This window comes from Erinaceus europaeus, chromosome 5, assembly GCF_950295315.1.
Source record: "Erinaceus europaeus chromosome 5, mEriEur2.1, whole genome shotgun sequence".
Classification (NCBI taxonomy): Eukaryota; Metazoa; Chordata; class Mammalia; order Eulipotyphla; family Erinaceidae; genus Erinaceus; species Erinaceus europaeus.
The window spans coordinates 110,345,743-110,368,986 of NC_080166.1; positions in this window are offsets into that span (position 1 = coordinate 110,345,743).

Consider the following 23,244-nt stretch of genomic DNA (forward strand, 5'->3'; position numbering starts at 1 on the left):
AGATATGTATGGTGGCAGAGGGTATTTGTATGTTATGTATTGCGGCCTGGTATGTGGGTGTAACTAATGTTATGCAGTAATATATCTTCGTGAGACTGTGTCTGTGAAAAGTGCTATGTATGTGTGGCTGTGTTGTGTGTCTGTGTTATGGGTGTGTGTGGGAATTCTTGAAGAGTTTCAGAGGGACAGGTACTCAGAGGCTTCAAGCAGGCAGAGGATGGGAAAACACAATTAGGATTCTTGTCCTTTTGAACAGTTTGAACTTTTACAGTAAGTGCATGATATTTTTACATGCTCTATTAAGAAAAGTTCAAATGTTTGTAGCTCTCTAACATAGGATACCTACCTATAGTATGTTGAAATCTAACCCCCAGTATGATGATGCTTTAAGCGACTTCTGGGAAGTATTTAGGCAACGAGGGTGAAGAACTAATGAATGAGATTAGTGTTCTTATAAAAAAGACCCTAAAAAAATAAAATAAAGGACTCTACCAAACTCTCCTACCACTGTCACTGCCTGGGGATACATGAGTACAGGTATGGAGGATGTGGAAGTAGGCTCTATGCTGACACAGGTCCTGTTTGTACCTTCATCTTGGACCTCATAGCTCTTGGAATTGTTAGAAATAAATTTCTGTTGTTTACAAGCAGGCTGTCTGTAATCAGAGCCCACCACTCTGGATACTGGAATGCAGAAGTGAGAGTCCACCTACAGCAGTGATTTTCATTCTTTTACCTATGGATTTTTCATTTCACTTTCACTAGTGTATCTAGAGCTACATTTGGTGAAATTATTTGCCCCGGCCTGCAGGGCTATCAATGGAAACCTAAGGTAGGGAATGGAAAGAACAAGAGACACGAAGACCGAGAGCAAGACAGGAGGTCTGATCAAGCTCTGAAAATTTTATTTTGCAGCCGCAATATATGCACACACAATGAAGAAGTTCTGCTAAGGTAGTGGGGGAGGGAGGTGGGTGAGCGACTTTCTAAACGCTAGATGGTAATCTCAGCTCCAATGGTCGGAATGTCCTCTTACCGGCTATATGAGAGACTTAGCTAAGGCCTTGGCTCCCGGCAACTATTATTAATTTTTTTTTTTAACATAGAGACAGAGGCACTGAAGTTTTCCTTTAGTGTAGTAGGAGTGAAGTTCTAATATAGGTCATGTAGGTCATGGTGAGGCAGCCCTCTATCCAGTTGAACTATTCAGCCATTATCTGGTGAGAAATTCTTAATTTCCATTGCATTTTCCATCTGTGAAGTGTATATTTAATAAAATTCAGCTCCAGGGAATGAACCAGTGGCCTTGTGTATGAGTGATACCTCTGTGTAATATCTCTGGCCCAAGCTTTTATTCTGTATACTTACTGAGAAGGAGAGAAGAAAGGGGAAGTAGAGAGAGAAGAAAGGAGAAACACGAAAATACTGCTCTACCATCCATGGAACTCACTTGATGTTGTTCATAATGCTCCCATGTGGTACTGGGAATTGAACTCACTACCTCATGCATAGTGAAGCATGCATCTATCCCCTGAACTATTTTTTTGGCCTAATGCAGATAATCCACCATGATGCTAGTACTGTTATCTTGAGTCTTAAATACAATAATTTGTGTTAAGAGCATATCCTTTTTAGCTTAATAACTGTTAGCTGATATGGTTTACTCAGATGCTAACAATTACTACTATTTTGCAAAGCTAGCCAAGTTTAAGAGTTACTGAGGTAAAAATGTCTAAAACAGTTTGAAATTTTCCTCATTTCTTCAATTTAAGCAGAGTCATACTGTACCAAGAGCTTACATAAGTAAATGAGTTTTTGGTCTACTCTAACTAAAGTACTCCATAACAGTGAGTTTATAACTAAGTCACCTTACCTATATTTGACAGGCTGGGATGTAATCTGATGATGAAGAAACTCATGGTACTAGAAAGAGAGAGATGTCTGTTGGGCAGAGGAGCAGATACTTCAAATAGATTGCAGGTTTGAAGAGGAATGAGTTAACTGAATTTTTATTAGTTTCTGAATCCTCAAGTATATATGAAAACAACCGTACTGATAGGATAAAACAAGTTTAATTAAAAAATTGATGAATTAGGGACACATTTTCTTGATCTTAATTATAAAGATAATAAAAACATCAAGTGTCTTAGAAAGAAATTTAATGTGTATATGATTCTGAGATTTGTCTAGCTATCTTCATCAAGATGTGTATTTCTAATTATAGATGGTAAAATCAAAATAGTTTTGTTATTTATTACTGAATATCTAAGTAGACCAAACTGGGTAAAATCAACCTAAGAGAATCTCAGTAAGTGGCAATAATTTGAATGGTTGGATCAAAATATTTTTCTGTGACTCCCATACAGGGGAACCACTAAGTTAAGCAAACAAATTGTTAAATTGTGAAAGAATACATACACAGAGCCTGCCTTTAGTAAGGATGTGTAGACAGGCACCCAGCCTGGTGTGAGAGGGTGTGTAAGACAAATCTGAGTTCCTGCTTTGCCTAGAGGAGCCTCTGCTTTGCTCTGTTTGCTTTGTAACTCTGAACAGTCACTTTGGAGACCAGTCCTGGGTAGGAAATGGCCCAGTAGGAATTTCTACTTTAAATATAAATTAGAATAGAGTTGCTCTTCTCTCCTAAATACTAGGACCAACCAGGTCCTGAGGAATTTGAAATGAGGCAATCTACATGAAAATGCTTTTGCCCATTCTAAAGTCCTACTAACTTCTTCACAAGTTACAAAGTGGCTTTACGAGTTTGATCTCATTTAATCTCCATAATAACTGAATGGTGGGAACTACTATCAATCCCTTTTTTTTTTTGTTTTGATAAAATGACTAAAGCTAAAAGATCAAACACATTTCTGTGCTCCTTTCCCCACCTGATAGTGAAATATGGGGCTCTGAGTGTCTTAATAACTGTTGAACAAAGGTTGAGATGGAGGCAGAGCAGGGAAGGGTAGGAGGATTGCTGGTAATAAGATGAATTCATCAAGGGTGAGCAAGATGAAGGAAGGATGGGAGCTGTGTGTGCAGTCACACTTATACAGACAGTTGAGGACTCCATAAATACCATCTTGAAAGTGGAAGTAGCTCAGACACTTGGGACACTACCTCAAAAAGAAAGATCTAGAGAGGGAGGATTAAACTGCTGTTTAATTGTTGGGGACACGTTCACAATGCCCTTAGAGAAGCAATTTGGAAAAGAGTGAGTTGGAAACCTTGGGGGAAAGTCAGAATCTTTAGTCATAAAACACCTGAACAAGACATAATTATTAGCCTCGAGCTTTATTTTAATGATGTACTACGTCTTAAATATAATACCGACAGTTTGCTGGAAGATGCCAGCTGCTCAGAAAGAATGAAACAAAAGGAAAAGAAGGGCCATTTGTAATGAGTCTGGATCTTTGTATAACCTGTCATTCTGCTCCTCTGATGCTCCGGTGCCCCCAAGGGGCTGACAGAATGTGCTGGCAGATGCCATGGGACATCTGCTGGCAATCCTCTGGGTTCTGAGTGGTCCCCACTTTGATCAGTCACCTAGTATGTACCTCAGTGAATTTCAGCAGATGGTGAAAGAGAACCAGAAGACTATCCCAGGGTAAATATGGGGTAATCAGACCTTCCCGTTGGAATCTGGATATCTGGATTCAAATTCTGATTTTAAATTTAACAGATAACTCAGCTTTCTGAACTCTTAGCTTCTTATGTACTTGATAGCACTAAATCTAGGTAGTTGAAAGGCTTTTGATGACAATTAAGCTTATCTGAAAATGTTTGGGGAATATTAGGCACCAGTGCTATTCCTGTGGTTCAAAATTGGCATGATGCCCCTGTTCCTGGCAGTCATTTTTAACAGAGGGTGAGAGACATGAAGAGATGTGTCTGTATCACTTCCCTCCTGCAGATGGGGACAAGGTTTGAACTGGGGTCTTCACATATAGTAATGTGAGCTCTTTAGTGGATGTGCCACCACCCAGACTCTACACGTCATTATTTCAATATCTCTTAGGGAAGATCAAATCCCAAATAAAATATTTTTATTACTAGTCATTTACAGAATTATGGTATTTTAGAAACATATTTTCACATTTACAAATGAGTTTTGTGCCTCTCTTCCTTCTGATAATCATCATATTCTCAAGAGACAGTTTGGTTATTATGATGATGATGAAATATTGATAATTATTTATAATTATTATAAATAACAATTATTTATTATTATTTATAATAATAACAAAATATTTATAATCAACTTCATGGTTGTCTGGAAGACGCCTTTTTGTTTTTATTAATGATCTTATTCTCTATATTATGAAAATATATCCCTACCTTAAATTGAAACTATGTGCCTGGCTGAATAGACAGTCTCATTTAGAGAAATGAATAGCTTAGTGATTTTCTTTGACATTTTCACTTAAAATTAATTTGAAAATTTTAGTCTTTTGGTAAAGAATCAGATGATCCCTTCAAAACATATGAATTTTAACTCATATCATTATTGCTAAGAATCCATACAGGCATACCCGAGCTGGCTTATGTTTTACTTTTCTCCATAATCAGGCACTTAGCTGTACTTCTTTTCTCCCACAGTGTCCACATATAGCTCCATCATTGTTTTTCCTGTGTCACAGTATAATCCATTTTAGAGGTTTTATTGCCCCTTGTATCAAAGGCAGTGTAAAGATACACCCTTGATTTGTTTGTCTTCATGACAAACAAAGCCCTTAGAGAGGGCTTGATACAGTGCCTGGTATATTATACTTTGATGAAGTTGCTTTTGGCAACAATAACAAATGATCTAGTTCAAAATGGCTTAAGAATGTAGTATTAATATTGTAAGAAACTCAGAGGTAGGATGGTTCTAGGATTGGTTAACTTATTAGCTTCTTGATTTACACCCAGGATTGCAGTAATTTACCTCTTTCCATTTTAGGATGCCTCTATGACAGTCATGCTTTGTGCATTAGATCAAATGTCCTCCATCTACTTCTTTTTAAAGTTCTATCCCATCCACCCTACTTCTAGTCTTAGCTAGACTTCTACCATCTCATTGACTAGAAACTAATTGTCTCCTATTCTAAACCACCAATATGGTAGTAATGGTACCAAAATAGACTTGGGTTAATTAGAAGTCACCTCTGGGCAGACATGAGGACAGTAATTAACTGTTAAATTTATGTAAGGATTCTTTTTTACCAGAAGAAGACATTATTACCCAGTTGATATAAATAAACATGGGGGCTAGATGATAGCAAACTTAGTTGAGTGTACACATTACCATATACAAAGATGTGGGTTGAAGTGCCTAGTCCCCACCTCTAGGGAGGAAACTTCACAAGTGGTGACAGTGCTGCAGGTGGCTGCAGGTGTCTTTCTTTCTCTCTCTCTCAACTCCTTCCTTCTCTTTTTCTCTCTGTCTCTATCTCTCTATCTAAAAAAGAGATAAAGAAGAACCCTAAAACTACATTTATACAACTCCTGGTATGGTCTGTTATCTTTGGTAAAAGAGAAATATTAATATTAGTAGTTATAACCAGAATGTATATAGCACATTACAGTTTATAAATTGCAGTCTTATATATTGCCTCCTGGAATTTCACAAAACCACTAAAGAAGATGAATACATATTATTATTGTTATGATCACTTTACATCAGAAGTTTCAGGTCCAAAGACAAATAGTCTTGGGTGCAGCACAGTCTCATATTGAAGCTCTTTGCTGAAAGCACAGGTGTGTGTGTATGACTTTAAGCTGAATTCTGCTGACTGAAGAAATATCTCATCCCAATCACCCTTGTTTATGTCTAACCTACTGGAATTTAAACTTTTCTATCTTTGGACAAATTAAATAGTAACAAAGATACACTTACAGAGATTGATGTTTGTGATTCTTCTAAATAAAATTACTCTACAATGTAACCTTATCACCAGTGAACCTCATCTACTTGTATTGAGTTTCATTCAAGTCAGCATTTTAAATAATAAACCACTTACTTTTAGATAGAGTGAAATATTAGACAGTGAGAAGTGAAAGACCATAGTACTGAAGCTTCCATCAATGCAATAGGTATTGGGCTTGAACCTATGTTGTGCTTATGGCAAAGTAGTGGATTATTCAAGTGAACTATTTTATCAAGCTTTAATAAAAATATTTATTTATTTATTTATTTACCACTAGAGGGGGAGAGTATCATGTTGACACATGGAATTGACTCTGGACTTCATGTGTGAGAGTTCATCACTATCCACTGTGCCACCTCCTGGATTAGTAATTCACTTTTTTTAAAAAGATTTATTCTCATCAGAGAGAGAGATACAGATAGAGATAGAGATAGAGGGGGGTGTGAGAAAGGGAAAGGTGGAGGGAGAAGGACAGAAAGTACAGTTCAATTCTGCTATATGATTGTGAATGAGAATGAACCTGAGGATCTCTGGGGCTTCAGGAATGAAAGTCTTGTGTGCATTCAAGGTACTGTCTCCCTCACTCAGTAATTCACTCTAAAATAAGAGAAAAAATTAAACCTTATCATTTACTTGGGAAAAGTCTCTAACAAAAGAGACAGCCCCCCCCCCCCCAAATAAACATTAACACACATGACTTGTATGGAACAGATGCATTGAATTATATGTAAAAAAACATTCTATCATAAAAGATGAGAAGACACTGCACTAAAGGAATAAGAATAGAATTTGGTAAAAGGAATAAATAATAATAAAAAGCTTTCCTAACTATTTTGTAAAGTTAAGTAATCTTCCTTGACTTCATTTTTTCTGCTGCAGTATCAGGGTATTATTTATACTAGTGTACCTGAAGTATTAACAGTATTAGGGACATGGAAGTTTTCATTCTTTAAATATATAATGAAAAGTATGTAAAGTCTTAGAAAATAATATTTAGAGTCTATTTTAGGAAATAAAACCAAAATGTAGGAAAATTGAAATGATAAAAAAATAAGTTTCAAACTGAAGTTGGTGTATTGCACCAAAATAAAAGACTCCAGGGTAGGGGGATGGGTGGGAGATACAGGTCCAAAAAGGATGACAGAGGACCTAGTGGGGGTTGTATTGTTATGTGGAAAACTGAGAAATGTTATGCATGTACAAACCATTGCATTTACTGTAGAATGTAAAACATTAATTCCCCAATAAAGGAATTAAAAAAAAAGTTTCAGAGGCATGGCAATGGAGTAGCAGCAGCTGCATTTTGCTCTCTGACATCAACTAGGAAAAGCAACAAAAATCACCTGAAAACTCAACAAAAATATAACCAGGATCTCTTTAAAACCTCACAAGCCACAGATGAGTAGAAACACGTGTGGGTCATGCACAGAAATGGGGTGGGGGGAGCAAGTCCCAGGACTAAAAGGCTGTATACTTCTGGGTCTGAGTTAAAGAAACAAAAGCTTAAAAAAAAAAAAAAAAGAAAAAGAAAAGAAAATCACCTAACCCACAGGTGAGTACAGACATATATGACTTTAGGACACAAAAGGGGTATATGAGTGATTCCCAGGATTAAAACCCAGTGCTCAGAGGCTGCAGGCACCAAATTAGATTGGCAGCTGAGACACCACTTCAGGTTCGAGTTTTAGCAACAAAAAGACTGTTAAAAACAAACAAACAAGGGAGTCTGGTGGTAACAGTGGGTTAAGCACACGTGGTAAGAAGCGCAAGGACTGGCATAAGGATCCTGGTTTGAGCCCTGGGCTCCCCACCTGCAGGGGAGTTGCTTCACAGGTGGTGAAGCAGGTCTGCAGGTGTCTATCTTTCTCTCCCTTTCTCTGTCTTCCCTTCCTCTCTCTATTTTTCTCTGTCCTATCTAACAATGACAACATCAATAACAACACAATAACTACAACAACAAAACAAGGGCAACAAAAGGGAAGATAAATAAATAAATATAAGAAAAAGAACAACAAACAAACAAACCACCACCTAAAAACTCACCAATTTACAACTGTGACTTCTTGAGTCTCCATTGCTATTGGCCTATTGCTATTGGAACAGCAGCAGGGAAATCCTATATTAACATCAGTGTCACAGAACCAGCTCAGTGGCTAGGATAAAAATTTCTCTTCCTCCACCAAAATATATAAATAATGAAATTAAGCACCTTAGTCACAGTGCCTTTTGCTAACCAACAAAATCCACTACATGAGGAAATATGTGGACAGCAATGACAGAAACTCCAAATGACCAGGCACAGAGCTAGAAAAAAAAAAAGACAGCCATAGAGTTCAGAAAGCTCATTATTAAATAAATTTAAGAACTAGGTGATCCTTTTATCAAAGTCTTACAAAGTATATAAAACAAACAAACAAACAAACTTCAAACAGAACTGCAGGGCCTAAAGAACACTTTGAATGCAGTTCAGGTTGAGCTAAGAGGCATTGGAAGTAGACTTAACCAGGTGGAGGAGAGAACATCAACACTAGAAGAGACGTCCACCACATTCTGAAAACTTAAAACTCTTGGAGAGGAAATGTTTAGGAAAAATGAATCATTTCTCAACCAAATAGTAGAGTCTATTAGAAGGACAAACATCAGAATTATTGGGATCTCATATTCAAAGAAATTTTAACAAAGAACTTTCCATACCTGAGTAATGTTCAAAATATAGAAATCCAAGAATATGAACACACACCTAAATTTTTCAATCCAAAACGACACACAATAAGACATATTTTTATAAAACTATTCAAAACCACAGATGAGGAAAAAAAAAAATACTATAGCTTGCCCCTGCTTCCTTTCCCTAAAGGAATAAAGTCACATACCAAGGCAGAACCATCAGGCTTTCATCAGATTTCTCATCACAAACCCCAGAGGCAATAAGGGAGTGGATGGCATATTCAAAAAGTATTAAAAGATAAGAATTGCCAGCCACAAATTCTGTATCCTGCTCAATTATCCTTTAAATATCAGGGAGAAATAAAGATCTTTTTGAACATTCAGATACTGAAGGGATTTGACACTACCAATCTCCCTTGCAAGAGTTGGACTCTGAGAAGAGTCCAACATGAAAAGAAGAGAGGGGAATCCCAACTTTTAATGTGAAGATCAAGATTAGAATAGAACCAAGGACACAGCCACAACAGGGAAAACCAGACACAGGAATGGGGACAGTAAAATAGAGCAAGACAGTCCAGTGTTGGTGAACCCAGGACAACTTGAAAAAAACTCTTATAGACAGATTTACTAAAAGCCAAAATAAACTAATAAAATAATGGACCAAAGAATTAAACAGTTCTCTAAAGAAGAGATACACATGGCACACAGACATATGAAGAAATGCTCCACTTCACTTATCACTAGAGAAATGCAAATTAAAAACATGCTGAGATACCATCTTACACCTGAGAGAAGGACTTACATCAACCAGGAAAGGACATGTCTTAGGTTGTAGAGAAAAGGCAACTGTTACACTGATCGTGGGAATTCAAACTTTGAGAGACTGTGTAGAGAATCCTTGAACAAATAAAAATGGAATTACCTTACTACCCAGCAAATCCACTCTCGAGCATTTATCCAGTGAACACTCAAGCACTAATTAGAAAGGACATATGCATCCCTGTGATCATAGCTGCGTAATCCACAATGGCCAGAGTGGAAGCAGCCTAAATGCCTATCAAAAGATGACTGGCCAAAGAATTTATGGGATATATAGTCCACTGAATACTACTCAGCAATAAAAAAAATGATATTGTGTCCTGTGGGACAAAAATGAATGGAACTGGAGGTGATTATGATTAGCAAAATAAGTACAGATAGGAAAGACAACTACCAGATGGTTTCACTCACATGGAATCAAAAGATTTGATTTCCATAAACTTTCCAAAAAACAAATCCAAACAAAACCAAAACAAGAAAACTGTAATACATACAAGAACTATGGCGGCTATATTTGTGAGCTGAGAGGGTGGGGATAAAGAATTTTTGTGGTGGTTGTAACAAGTTATTAATAACAAGTAAAAAATTAAAAATCAAGTCATTCTAAGAGTTCAAACATAAAATGAATATAAATTTGAAAGAGTGAAAAAGATTTACAAAAATGGAGAGAAGGAAATTATTAGGCATAGCACAAAATGATTTTTTTTTTTGCCTCCAGGGTTATTGCTGGGGCTCAGTGCCTGCACCATGAATCCATTGCTCCTGGAAGCTATTTTTTCCCTCCTCTTTTGTTGTCCTTGTTGTGGTTTTATTGTTGTTGATGATGTCATTCGTTGTTGGATAGGAGAGAGAAAAATCGATAGAGGGGAAGACTGAGATGGGGAAAGAAAGATGAAGCGACTCCCCTGCAGGAGGAGAGGCCGGGGCTGGAACCAGGATCCTTACTCCAGTCCTTGCACTTTGTGCCACGTGTGCTTAATGCACTGCGCTGCTGCCTGACCTCCCAAAATAATTTTTATAGAATAAAATATACTTTTCCAGGTTTAAAGGACCCACTGATCTGAATGATCAGCTTAACAAATGAAGACAAAAACATTCGTATAAAATTTCAGAATGCTAGGGTAAGGAAAGTGACCTAAAATATCTTAAAGAGGAAAACTAAAACCAGGTTGATTATGGAGGGTTGCGAATGAGAATCACATTAAGCGTCAACATTTGAAGCCAGGTGACAAAATGAAAAGGTTTTAATTGTGATGACAGAAAATAAAACAAAACCAAAAAAATATGATGAGATTTGGCAGTGGTGCACTTGGCGGAACACATGTTACAATATGCAAGGACCCAGGTTTAATCCCTCAGTCCCCACCTTTTCCTTTCAATTTCTTTCTCTCTCACATGTATATGTATATTGTATATGTATATGTATATAAAAGCTATGGCTTGGTTATACAACATATATATAGCATTTATTAATGGAATAATGGAATAAAAATATCTGGATACTTCTATGTTGTCAAAAAATGTCTCAGGAAGCTACTGGAAGATAACTGTTGAACTAACAGAATGAACCATTAAAGAAGAAAAAAATAATCTAGAAAATAGGATCTTACATAGGGGACAGGAAAAGGAAAGTGGTTTTTTTAAAAATTTATTTATTGGGGAACTAATGTTTTGCACTCGACAGTAAATACAATAGTTTGTACATGCGTAACATTTCCCAGTTTTCCATATAAGAATACAACCCCCACTAAGTCCTTTGTCATCCTTAGGAAAAGGAAAGTTTCAAGGTAAAGTTAGGTTGTCCTAGACTAAGAGCTATGCAGTTCAGTTATTATTAAGTCTGATCGGAGCAGGTGAACAAAGTGATTTAAGAAGAAGTGATTTAATATATAACATACAAAGAAATGAGACAGTTACTGACTCCAAGAGAAAACAGTGTCATATGAAAAAAGAAATAGAGCCATATTAGTGCTCAGTGTTTGTTTATTGCCTCCTGGGTTATCATTGGGGCTGTGAATCCACTACTTTTGGCAGTCATTCCCCATTCCCCCCCCCCCAACCCCCCAGTTTACTGGACAGGACAGAGAGAAATTGACAGAGGAGGGGGTGATAGAGGGGCTCGGCCCAGATCCTTGCGTGGGTCCTTGGTGCTTAGTACTATATGCGATTAACTGGGGTGCACCACTGCCCAACCCTGTGCTCAGTACTTATATCTATCTTTTTTGGGGTCATTGCTGTAGCATCATTGCCTCAGGATGACATTTTTTAATATAGAAAGAGGGGAAGTAAGTTACCATATCACTAAAGCTTCCCTTAGTGTGGTGGCAACCAAACTTGAACCTGGGCTGTGCGCATGGCAAAGCAGGGACCACTTGCCAACGCATCTTAACTTTCTAAGTTACATTTTTTAAGCGAGAGAGACTGCAGCATGGAAGCTTCCTCTAGAAACACAGCCCTCCCATGTTGTGTTCTGGGTGCTTGAATTCAGTATGTTTGGCTGCAAAGTCCACTTTGTATACAGTTCTGATAAGTTTTAGCATTTCTTATGTACACACATAACATTTTGCATCCCTGGCAATTTCCAGTCAGAGATTCTTTAAAGTGAAACAAAAAGGTAATGTTTCGTATAATGCTTTTAATATTTTTCTATTATTATTCTTATTTTTTAAATTTTTATCTTTATTTTATTTTAATTTTTTATTATCTTTATTTATTTATTGGATAGAGACAGTCAGAAATTGAGCGGAAGGGAGAGACAGAAGCAAAGAGACAGAAAGACACCTGCAACCCTGCTTTACTACTCACAAAGCTTTGCCCCTGCAGGTGGGGACCCGGGCTCGAACCTGGGTCCTTGCACATTGCAACATGTGTGCTCAAACAGGTGCGCCACCACCCAGCCTCAATTTTTATTTATAAAATGGAAATATTGACAAGATTTTTCTTTTTGTTTTACATTTAATTTTTTTAATTTAATTTTTAATTTTAATTTTTACAAGTCTACAATGTCAAGTCTCTTTCAGGTATTCATTCTAGCTTTTAAAGAAGCATTTATTTGTTTTTAGATATTTATTCATTTACATGAGAGAGCAGAAGGGGAGAAATCTGTCTGGTACATGTGATGGAGAAGATTACAGGTGGGACCACATACTTTAACTTCACACTCTAGCCACTGCACAACCCTCAGGACTGATTTATTTGTTTTAAGACATAGTTTGTAGGCTTATGAATATTTAGCAATTTCTTCACATTTGTGAAGAAACAGAACTTTTTTTTTTTTTTTTGCTTTATATTCCCCTTCTGTTCAATTTTTTTTTTTCTTTATGGTAGGGATTAATACTTTACAGTTGACAGTAAAATAACAGTAGTTTGTACATGTGTAAAGTTTCTCAGTTTTCCACATAACAACTCAACCCTCCAACCTAGGTCCTCTGCTATTATGTTCCAGACCTGAACACTCCCCACCACCATAGAGTCCTTTCCTTTGGTGTAATACACCAAGTCCAGTCCAACTAACAGAACTAATTTTTGTGGACCCTACTATCTGCTTGGCTGAGAGGAAACAAATGGGAAGAGTGAAGAGCAGCCTAACTTTTGAGATGCTCTGTATACTGTTGGTAACTGCTGACTTATTTTACAAAGAGAATGGAAAATGTCTTGAGTCTGATATATTAATTAGAAGTTGCTTAAAATGACTTTTATATTACTTCCATCTGAATGTAACTACAAATGAAAACCATTAGCTTTTAACTACTGAGGTGATAAAAAATATGCTTTCTCTGAAGTATAGTGTGGTTTGTGAAACTTTCTAGATACAAATGATTTTAAACAAATCTCCACTTTATGCCATATGACAGAATAAAAATGTTCATAATAGCTTAGAGAAAAAGATAATGTTTTATGTGTCACTAGAGTAAAGTGTAAAACAAATATTTTACAATTTTCTGTGGCCTGTTTATTGTTTTGATTTGACTCAAATAACCTTTCCTTGTTATTGCAATTGACTTCCTAATGCATCTTCTCAATCGTGTGGGCAGATACAGAGAAGTTTAAATGCATAAATAATGTAAGTTGATGTAGCAATATATTTTCTTTGTTTTCACATTATACATATAGCACAAGTTCTAATAAAACTAGACTGGAATATATTACAATATTACAAATTCATTTGGTTAGTATTCGGTTACCGAGTGAAAAAAAAATATGTGGTTTGAATTAAGAATGCATAGTCCATTACTTACATGTCACCTCTTATGCTTTATTCTGACTTTTGTGCTTATCATGTTTTATTAACATTTTGAAGTTGCAAACCTGAATAGAATGAGAGCCATGTCACAAAATCGAGATGAGGGTTGGTATATGTTGGCACATGAGAGTCCTGAGAGTAACTGTAGAGACATTTGTTCTCAGGTGCAGAGATTCAAACTACTGCTGTGTCCTCAGTGAATTGTGCATGTTGATGGTCCAGTCTAGCATGTCTGTATCACTGGATCCATACTCAATTCCTGTTAAGAATGCCAACCCTGGGGCTCAACAAACACTATTACTACTCTTCTCTGAAGGTAGAACCAAAGAATGTAAATTTAAAATAAACTCTTATGAACAGTAGTGTTTAAGATTTTTCTTAGGTCAGATTCAGAAAAAAAAAAAAGCTTTGCCAGAGTAGTTTTAATCATGACGTATATCTGTTTGTCTGCCCACTTATCTGTCTAGCTATCTATGTTTGCCACTAGGATTATTGCTGAGGCTCTGTGCCTACATGATTCCACTACTCCTACCTGAGTTTTTTCAAGATAATAGTGAGGGGAGAGAGTGAGAGGAAAAGAGGGAGAGAGAGCAGAAGAAAGGATTGGCATTGCAGCACTACTCCATTGCTCATGAAGCACCCCTCTGTGGATTTCCCTTTTGGTGGCCAGAGGCTCAGACCTGGGCCCTTGCATCTGATGAAGTGTGTGCTCTACTTAGCTATCTCACAGTTCTATGACACACGATTTATTAGGGAAATATTTTTCCGAAAAATCCATGAGATTGAGATGAAGCAGGATGTGGGAAAAGGAGAGAGGTGAATACTGGTATGTTTTAAAGTGAAAATTTGATTTCACTTTGATACAGGGGGTGGATTGTAGAATTGTTTCTCTTGGAGAAAATGGTATCATGACTAGCGTGCTTCATTCAATTATAGGTTGTGTACTCTGTGTGAGTGGAGAGTAGAGGAGCTTGCTACAGACCTTCTCTGGTGAGGCAGTTCTCAATAGCAGATGGCAGTGTTCTTATCAAAGAAATAGTTGTGAAGCCCTTGGGAGTCCATGTTTATAGTAGCTGGGAGATGAATGTTCACATGCTAGTTGCTAGTATGCCAAACTCCTAAATATATTACAAAACAGAATAGAAAGGCTTTCTATATCATGCTATGATTTATGAATCTTTTATAATGAGCCATCAAGCAAGATTCTATGTGGTATGAAATGACCAGTAACAATGGAGAGGGGGATTTATTCAAGGTTTAGGCCAATCAAGTCTGTTTGGGAATCTCAGGACTCTCGGATTAGGGCCCCAGCTGATGGAATGCCCTGATAGTGACTAAAGAGTCATCGTTAAAGTATGCCAGTCTTGCTTTTGCGGTTCTTGCTTTGATAAGGTTAGCTTTGGAGTGAGTGAGAGAACTATTATAGTTATGTAATAGCAATAATAACTGTAATAGTAGGTAAGGAGGGTATCTAAGTCTAAGTAGACACTATTTCATTAGTAACTTGACTCACTACAGACTGTTGTGTATTTTTGCTTTCAGGTATATATTTTGCCCTCATTTATGGATACATGTGAAAATATGCTCTATCTTACGGGACCTGGTCTATATCTACGTTTTGGGATTTTGTTAGGAAGTGAACCTCCTGGAATGGAATTAGAGAATACCTTGAAAGGAAAGGTCTCACCCGAGTAATGAGGGTGAAGGGTTGGCATTCCATGCCTGATGTCTCTGGACACAGTCTGAAGTGAAGCATGCTGAGATGGTACTCGTTGCATTGATTAGGTTGGGATCGGTGGATGCAATATTATTTGGTATGACATGAAAAAAGCATGCAGGAAAGTGAGCCCCTACCCCCAGAGGTACCAGGACTGGGGGAAATATATGCTCTATAGTAGAAGTGGGAGGCTCCTGTTGTCTTAGGGTTTAAGAAGACAATAGATAGTTATTGTTATAATCACATTATTTGGCAATTGGGTTAACTTTGAAAAATCCCTTTGTTAGGATTAGCTGTATCATACACACCATCACCATAATTTGACATTATTTGTATATAGATATCTTGCCATTCTTTTCTGGCTTTTAGAGTTTGAGTGGAGAAGTCTGCTGATAATCTTATGGGTTTTCCCCTGTATGTGACTTTTTGTTTTTCTCTTGCAGCCTTTAGGATCCTTTCTTTATCCTTCTTTTCATTGTAACTATGATGCGTCTTGGCGTCTTCAGGTCTGGGTTGATTCTATTTGGGACTCTCTGGGCCTCTTGAATCTTAATGTCCTTTCTGTTGTTTAGGTCTGGGAAGTTTTCTTTTATTATTTCCTCTAGAATGTTTATTGCCCTTTCCTTTCTTCTGTTTCCCTATTCTTTACCCCTTTGGGGGTATGGACCAAAATTCTTTATGGGGTGCAGAAGGTGGAAGATCTGGTTTCTGTAATTGCTTCTCCCAGGCACATGGATGTTGGCAGGATGATCCATTCCCCTAGCCTGTCTCTGTTTTTCACCAATGGGATGATGCTCTGGTGAGGTGGGGTTCCAGAACATATTGGTGAGTTCATCTGTCCAGGAAAGTCAGGATGATGTCATGGTAGCGTCTACAACTTGGTGGCTGAAAAGCAGTAAAATATAAAGCTGGGCAAATTTTTTAAAAATCAGGAACATGAAGGTAAGAATAGGGCAGATGGAACTAAGGGTCTTGGTGTGGGAAGAGGAAGTCTGTTTTAGGTATATTCCAAGAGGCCCATGACTCTAGTAATTTTTTCCTGAGCCTGATAGCTAACATGCAGGTAGGCTAAAAGTATTGTCTGGGAAGAAGGTGTAAGAGTTGAGAATAGGACTAGAAAGCTGGATCAGGGCAGAAAGTATATCCCAGATATGAGAAAGTATATAAATACCATTAACTTTAGATCCTGTTGATCTGACCTAGGGCCCCTATCTATTCATATTTAACATAAGAGCCTGTGTAACCTCTGCATCCCTGTCAGTCTGAGCTCACAGTCCACAGTCCATGCCTCTGAGGTTACAGCAAGGGCTCTGTGGCTGAACTACCAATCAACTGCTCCTGGAGGCCGTCTTTTCTTTTTTTTTTTTTTTAGCATAACATATTTATTGACAAAATTATGCATAGCATCAAAGGAAATGAAGAAGATCAAAGATGTTTATGTGACAGACACCATGGAGTAACTGTTGAGGTAGATGTAGCAGGTAGTTATACATTGTCAGGCTGCGCGGAGGAGAAGAGAGAGCGAAGAGGGAACACAAATCTTTATTTGCATGGCACCTCAGAGTTGGGGAGAGCATAGTGGTTCGGACCACGAGGAGGTAGCAAAAATGGCCACCTCCCGGACCATCTTCCTTTGCGTCTAATCACCAGTGTGAAAAGTGGGCAAGAGAGATGAGGGGCAGAAGAAGGACTTTATAGGGAACCAACCAGGAGTGACGTGTCAGGACAGGATTGGTTGAAAAAGGCACTGTGAGAATATTGGGGGAAGTGGCAAAGCCTGAGGGGACAGCTTGGTAGATGTGACTACATCTGCATAATTCCCCAGCAATACATTATATGGAAAGGTAAAAATCTATTTATCTTAATGAAAAAAACATTAGAATTCAGGTAGGGGTGTTTAAAACATAAATATACTAGCTGTTGTCTAAATGTCATTGTGTCAAGTACACTGCTTTGATGCCCTAAAAATGTGGATTGATGTTCTGGTTATCTTGTGTACAATTCCCAGACTTTCAGGAAGAATTCTGGTGGTCAGATTTCATGGGTAAGTGCATGTGGCTTTTACCCTCAACTTGTGAGCTGGTAATAGTTTAACTCATGTCCTATTCTTTAGAGCATAGGAGTCATAACAGAGGACATTCTTGTGTTCTTCAGTAAGCAAGCCTCATAATATTTTAGACAAAGAAAGGTACCTGGAATGTACCTGGTAAGAACAAAAGGCAAACATATTCTTACAAGCATGTAGGCTTAGGTAAAAATTAGTAGGATTTTTAATAACAAGTACCAGGAAATTTGGGATCAGCAAACTCGTCAACAAGATGCGATAGATATCTATATGTAGAGTTTTGTGTGGGCATATGTTTTCAACTTACTTGCTTAAGTAATCAACAATGGTCTTTTTGCATTATATAAAAATATATTTAATTTTGTAGCACACCACCAAACTGTCTTCCAAAGTGGCAGCTACAATTTTCATTCTAATAGCAATGAAGGAAAGTTCCATTTTTTTTATATCCTTGATGGCATCCATAAATCCTTAAGGAATACAATATTTAATTATCCAAAGCATTTCCTGTAGATATTGATTTTATAAATCTATTGTCATTTATAGTCAATTTTCAGAAGTGTTCAATGTAGTAAATTCAGTAAGGTTAAATCTGTAGGTTTCAAAGACAATGTTAATAACCTGTGCCATCTGCACTACTGAGAAAAGCCAAAGAATATATTATTAAGTAATTTAAACTTTTTCAAATACAGAATATTCATATAGCTTACAAAAACTCTGTGAAAACTAAGCAATTAGTATATTACCCCCTCTAAGATAGGCAGGAAGATATTTTTGTCCCAGTAACTTTGCATATGAACTAGTAGGTATTAATATCCTAAATTTGAGTAGTTGTGTACATGTTAGAATTTTAGTTGCATTGCATAAACAAAATTCAGCATATAGCTGGAAAGTCCAAAAGTCATTTCAACAATGTTGATCATTCACAGCTTAACACTTTCATATGTACAATCTATGACTTTTTTCCTTTTCTGCTCACATAATAATAAATGATCTCAAATTTTTCTTTTTTTTTTCCTTTTTAAAAAATATTTATTTATTCCCTTTTGTTGCCTATATATACATATATATGTATTTTATTTGTTTTTTATTTTATTTTTGAGAGAGATGCAGAGAAAGACAGAGAGAAATACCAGAGCACTGCACAACTCTGGCTTTTGGTGGTGCGGGGGATTGAACCTGGGACTTCAGAGCTTCAGGCATGAGAGTCTCTTTGCATAACCATTATGCTACCTACCCCCCCCGTACTTTCTATCTATGTAGTTTCTTGTATTATGTACTTTATTCTATATTATGTACTTTATGTCCTTATATGTACTTTTTCTTTATATAAAGACATTTAAATAATTAATTTAAAATAGTTGTTGTGGGGATTGGGCAGTGGTGCAGCAAATTTTTCTGTTATTATAAGAAAATTCTGTTTTTGACACATAAGATAATCTTAGTCTGTTTAATATATATATACACATACATGTATATATATGACACATGATTTTGTGTCTACATGACTCTATCCCTGTTGACTTTTTTTTTTAAGTTTCCTTATTGGGGAATTAATGCTTTACATGGATGCATTGGATCGACCTTCCCGTGGTGCATCCCGTGAGTACCCAATCATTGGGGAAACTGACGATCCTTCCTAGCCGACTGAATCCACATGGATCCCAGTCACTTTCAAAGCCAGCAGCAAGCAGCTCCTGACAGCTTTCAACCTGATGCTGTTGACTGGCTACGGAAGAAGGGCAAACGCTAGAAGAAGAAGAATGCTTTACATTTGACAGTAAATACAATAGTTTATACATGCATAACATTTCCCAGTTTTCCATATAACAATACAACCTCCACTAGGTCCTCTGTCATCCTTTTTGGACCTGTATTCTCCCTACCCCCCACCCCAGAATATTTTACTTTGGTGCAATACGCCAATTCCAGTTCAGGTTCTACTTGTGTTTTCTCTTCTGATCTTGTTTTTTCAGCTTCTGCCTGAGAGTGAGAGTGAGATCATCCCATATTCACCTTTCTGTTTCTGACTTATTTCACTTAACATGGAGGCCATCTTTTTTCCTTTTTTTTTTTTTTTCCATTTTATCCGATAGGACAGAGAGAAATTGAGCGGGGAAGGAGAGATAGAAAGGGAGAGTAAAAGATAGATATCTGCAGAACCTGCTTCACTGTTTGTGAAGTGTCCCCGCTGTAGGTGGGGAGCCAGGGGAGGGAGTGGGGTTTGAACCTGGATTCTTGTGTGGGCCCTTGCATAGTACTATGTGTGCTTAACTAGGTGTGCAACCGCCTGACCCTGTATTTATTTTTTGAAAAATCATTTTGGATTGAATGACTTGCAACAGAAAGTATCTCTATGGATGAATTTAGCATTTGGATGAATAGAATGACAGATCAGCTATGTTATTATTAATGTATGAAATGGATTCACTGGAGTAGTTATGGAACATAGTTTCTTGTCTTTGGAAATGAATGAATTTTTAAAAAAAATTTATATTTATTTATTTTTACTTTTTGTGGTCCTTGCTGTTTTTAATTGTTGTAGTTATTATTGTTGTTGTTGTTGATGTCATCATTGTTGGATAGGGCAGAGAGAAATGGAGAGAGGAGGGGAAGATAGAGAGGGGGAGAGAAAGATGCCTGCAGACCAGCTTCACCTACTGTGAAGTGACAACCCTGCATGTGGGGAGGGGGGGGGCTCAAACCGGGATCCTTAAGCCAGTCCTTGCGCTTTGCACCATGTGCGCTTAACCCCACCCTGCCCTACTCCTGAAATGAATGAAATTTGCAAAACCAAAAGGCTACATAATCACGGAATTTGAAAAAAAATGAATTAAGAGTTTATTATAGGACGCATTTAGACCTCACACCCTCAATACCACCAGAATGTTAGTTTAGGAAGAGGGAGGAGGAAGAGAGAATTAATTTTCTACTCAAAGAAATTTATGTTTACTTTTTTGAGGTAGCGAATATGAAGTATCTTATCATATATCCTTTCTGACTTGGTTCAATAGACAGTTAGAATCAAATATGCTCAGTTTACATAATAATGTTACAGAGAGTAAATGAGAGGGAAGGGGAAGATAGGGAGAGAAAGACACATGCATACCTGCTTCACTGCTTGTGAAGTGACCCCATTGCAGGTGGGGAGCCGGGGTTCGAACCAAGACCGTTGTGGGTTGTTGCACTTTGTACTATGTGCTCTGAACCCAGTGTGCCACTGCTTGGCCCTCCAATCTTTATTGTTAAATTTTATTCAACTTGTCTAAATAACATTGTAAGATATACCATCACAAATCTTCATTATTATTGAAATACATTCCTTTGGAATACAACTAGATATGTATTGGATAACTGCTAACTCTGTTAGTGAGTAAAGGATTAATACATTTCATGACACCACCATCATGCTTTATTTTTACCCATTTGACATCTAGAAAAAGTTATTTTGTTACCCAGTTTTGAATCCTTGTATTTATTAGACTTGCACTTGATTATAAAGTTGAAATAAATGACATAAATAGAAAACATGAAAATAAAGCACTGCCCATATAGATGATTTATTGCATTTCTTATTTTCAATTTCCTTATTTTATTTCTGATGATTTCCATGTAAACCAAGGAATTATATTTGTTATTTCTCCCATTTTCTTGTCCCAATAGATGCATTTGTAGTTTAGGAGTAATTATTATACCTGGGTCACATCCATGGCAAGACAGCACTATTCAAGTGAGCTATTTTCCTGGCAAGTATATATAAAGACAGCATTGTGAGTTTTAGAGTACTTTACCTTGAGTTTAGTTTAGCTCGGCTTAGATTGTGCTGCGTCCTGCATGAATAAAGAGATACTGCCTACAGCTCAACCATGAATCCCTGGTCGTCTGTTACCCGCCCGTGAAGCTAGCCCGGCGAAAACAACTTAACCCATTGAAAACAATATAACCCATCGAAAACAACATATGGCGCCTACAACGTGGGACCAGACCTGCGCAACTCCCAGATAAGTGAAGACTTTGCCTACCTATGCACAATGGTCTTCTCTTTTACTTACGAAGAGGTTTGCTAAAGCCTATACTGTTTCATTATGAGACAGTTTCTCTGTCTCTGGAACATTTTACTCTGGGCCACACTTCGGTTCCCTGACTGGGAACTTTGGTTTCTTATGACCGGGATCATAGAGCTTGGGAGATGCACGGAGATTTCTCCTTGGACTTTCTGGATTCCCTCTCTCATGTTTCCCGAGGAAAAGGACTACATTTCACTCCAGGCCATAATTTCGTTCTTTATGACCGTGATCGTAGACCTTGGGACATGCATGGGGATTTCCCCTGGGACTTTCTGGACTTCTTCTCGCATGATTCCCATGGAGAAGGACTACTCTAATTTGAAGAACATTCTCAAGTACCCTGGCAGTTCCCAAGTATGGAGACAGGTGGTTAGTTCTACTCTCCTGATTGGATTCTTTCTTCGATGGGAAGACGCTTTTAAAAATGGGTGCCTGAAGCAATCCAGCAGGAACAGTCAGAAACACCCTAAATGGAATTTCGAGGACCTTTTTGGACTAGGTCGCCCTCCGGGGATTCTTAATCCTACATGGTGAGATCTTGATAATCTGTTTCAAGTTGCGTTTCATAAGAGAATGATTTGAATGACTGAATTTTTGTTTGACATTGACTTAAAAAAAAAAAATGCTGGACGCAGCCATGATTTCTAGAGACATCCAGAAACAATCCAAAAAGTTGTTTTTTCCCTCCTTTGATTTCTCTTTTACGTCTTGACATGAATCTGAAACGTTTAATCCTGAAAACTGTATGAGTGGGGCAGATAGTGCAATGATAATGTTAATTATTCTCATGCCTGAGGCTTTTAACTGTGGTTCTTCTGTTTACCTTTCCACATTTTATTGAGTTTAAACTGTTTCAACAACCTTAAAATCATACTAGAAAGGACTTCCAATTATAATGGAGTTATCAATTATAGTAAACTTTTAATCTGCTACAAGTTTTGTTTGACAAGTAAGTGAATTTCAGCTGTCAAGTCTTCACATGAAAAAACATCTACTCAAATGGAATTCCTGGAAATCCATTTAGATCCTGTTCTCTGACATCGCCCCCAGAAACCAATGATGAGACCTGGCACGACCTGAAAAAACAGATTCACAGACTCCAAAGATCACTCTCTACAGAAAAGCAGAATTCTGGTGGCCAACATTCCCCATCGAGACAGACGTGCAGCGTTTCATCCTCCGGCATTTTCTTCTGTGGTCAGCTACTTTGGACTGACACCTCCATTGGACTTACTGGTACATGCTGCTGTGTTTCTCAAAGACTAACTTCAGCCAATTGCCTTGAGACTTTATAGACCATGTCCCCTCGCCTGCAGGCTCTGCCCCAGAGTCAGAAAACTCCCCCTCCTTATTAGGTTATGCCCACAGAGGCATGAAGAGCCCCAAGAGGCAAGAGATGCCCACAGAGGCAGGAAACGCCCTTTGAGGCAAGAGATGCCCCCAGAGGCATGAAGCGTTCCCAGAGGCAAGAAATGCCCTTTCGCCTGCTAGGCCTTGCCCTTTGAGGCAAGAAAAGCTCCCCTTGGCATCACACTGGTTATTGCTGTTCGCCTATTTTGTTTTCCATGTCTTATGCCAGTTATTTTGAAAACGCCTGTACGATATACGTTTCTGTTCACCCCACAATGGCCATTAGTTAAAAAGAAAGGGGGAATTGTTGGTATACATGAGACCCTTTCTGTTTCATTTGGTTTAAATCCCCCCTGCTTAACACTATTCTATTTACATAACCACTTCATTCTATTTATATAACCGCTGTT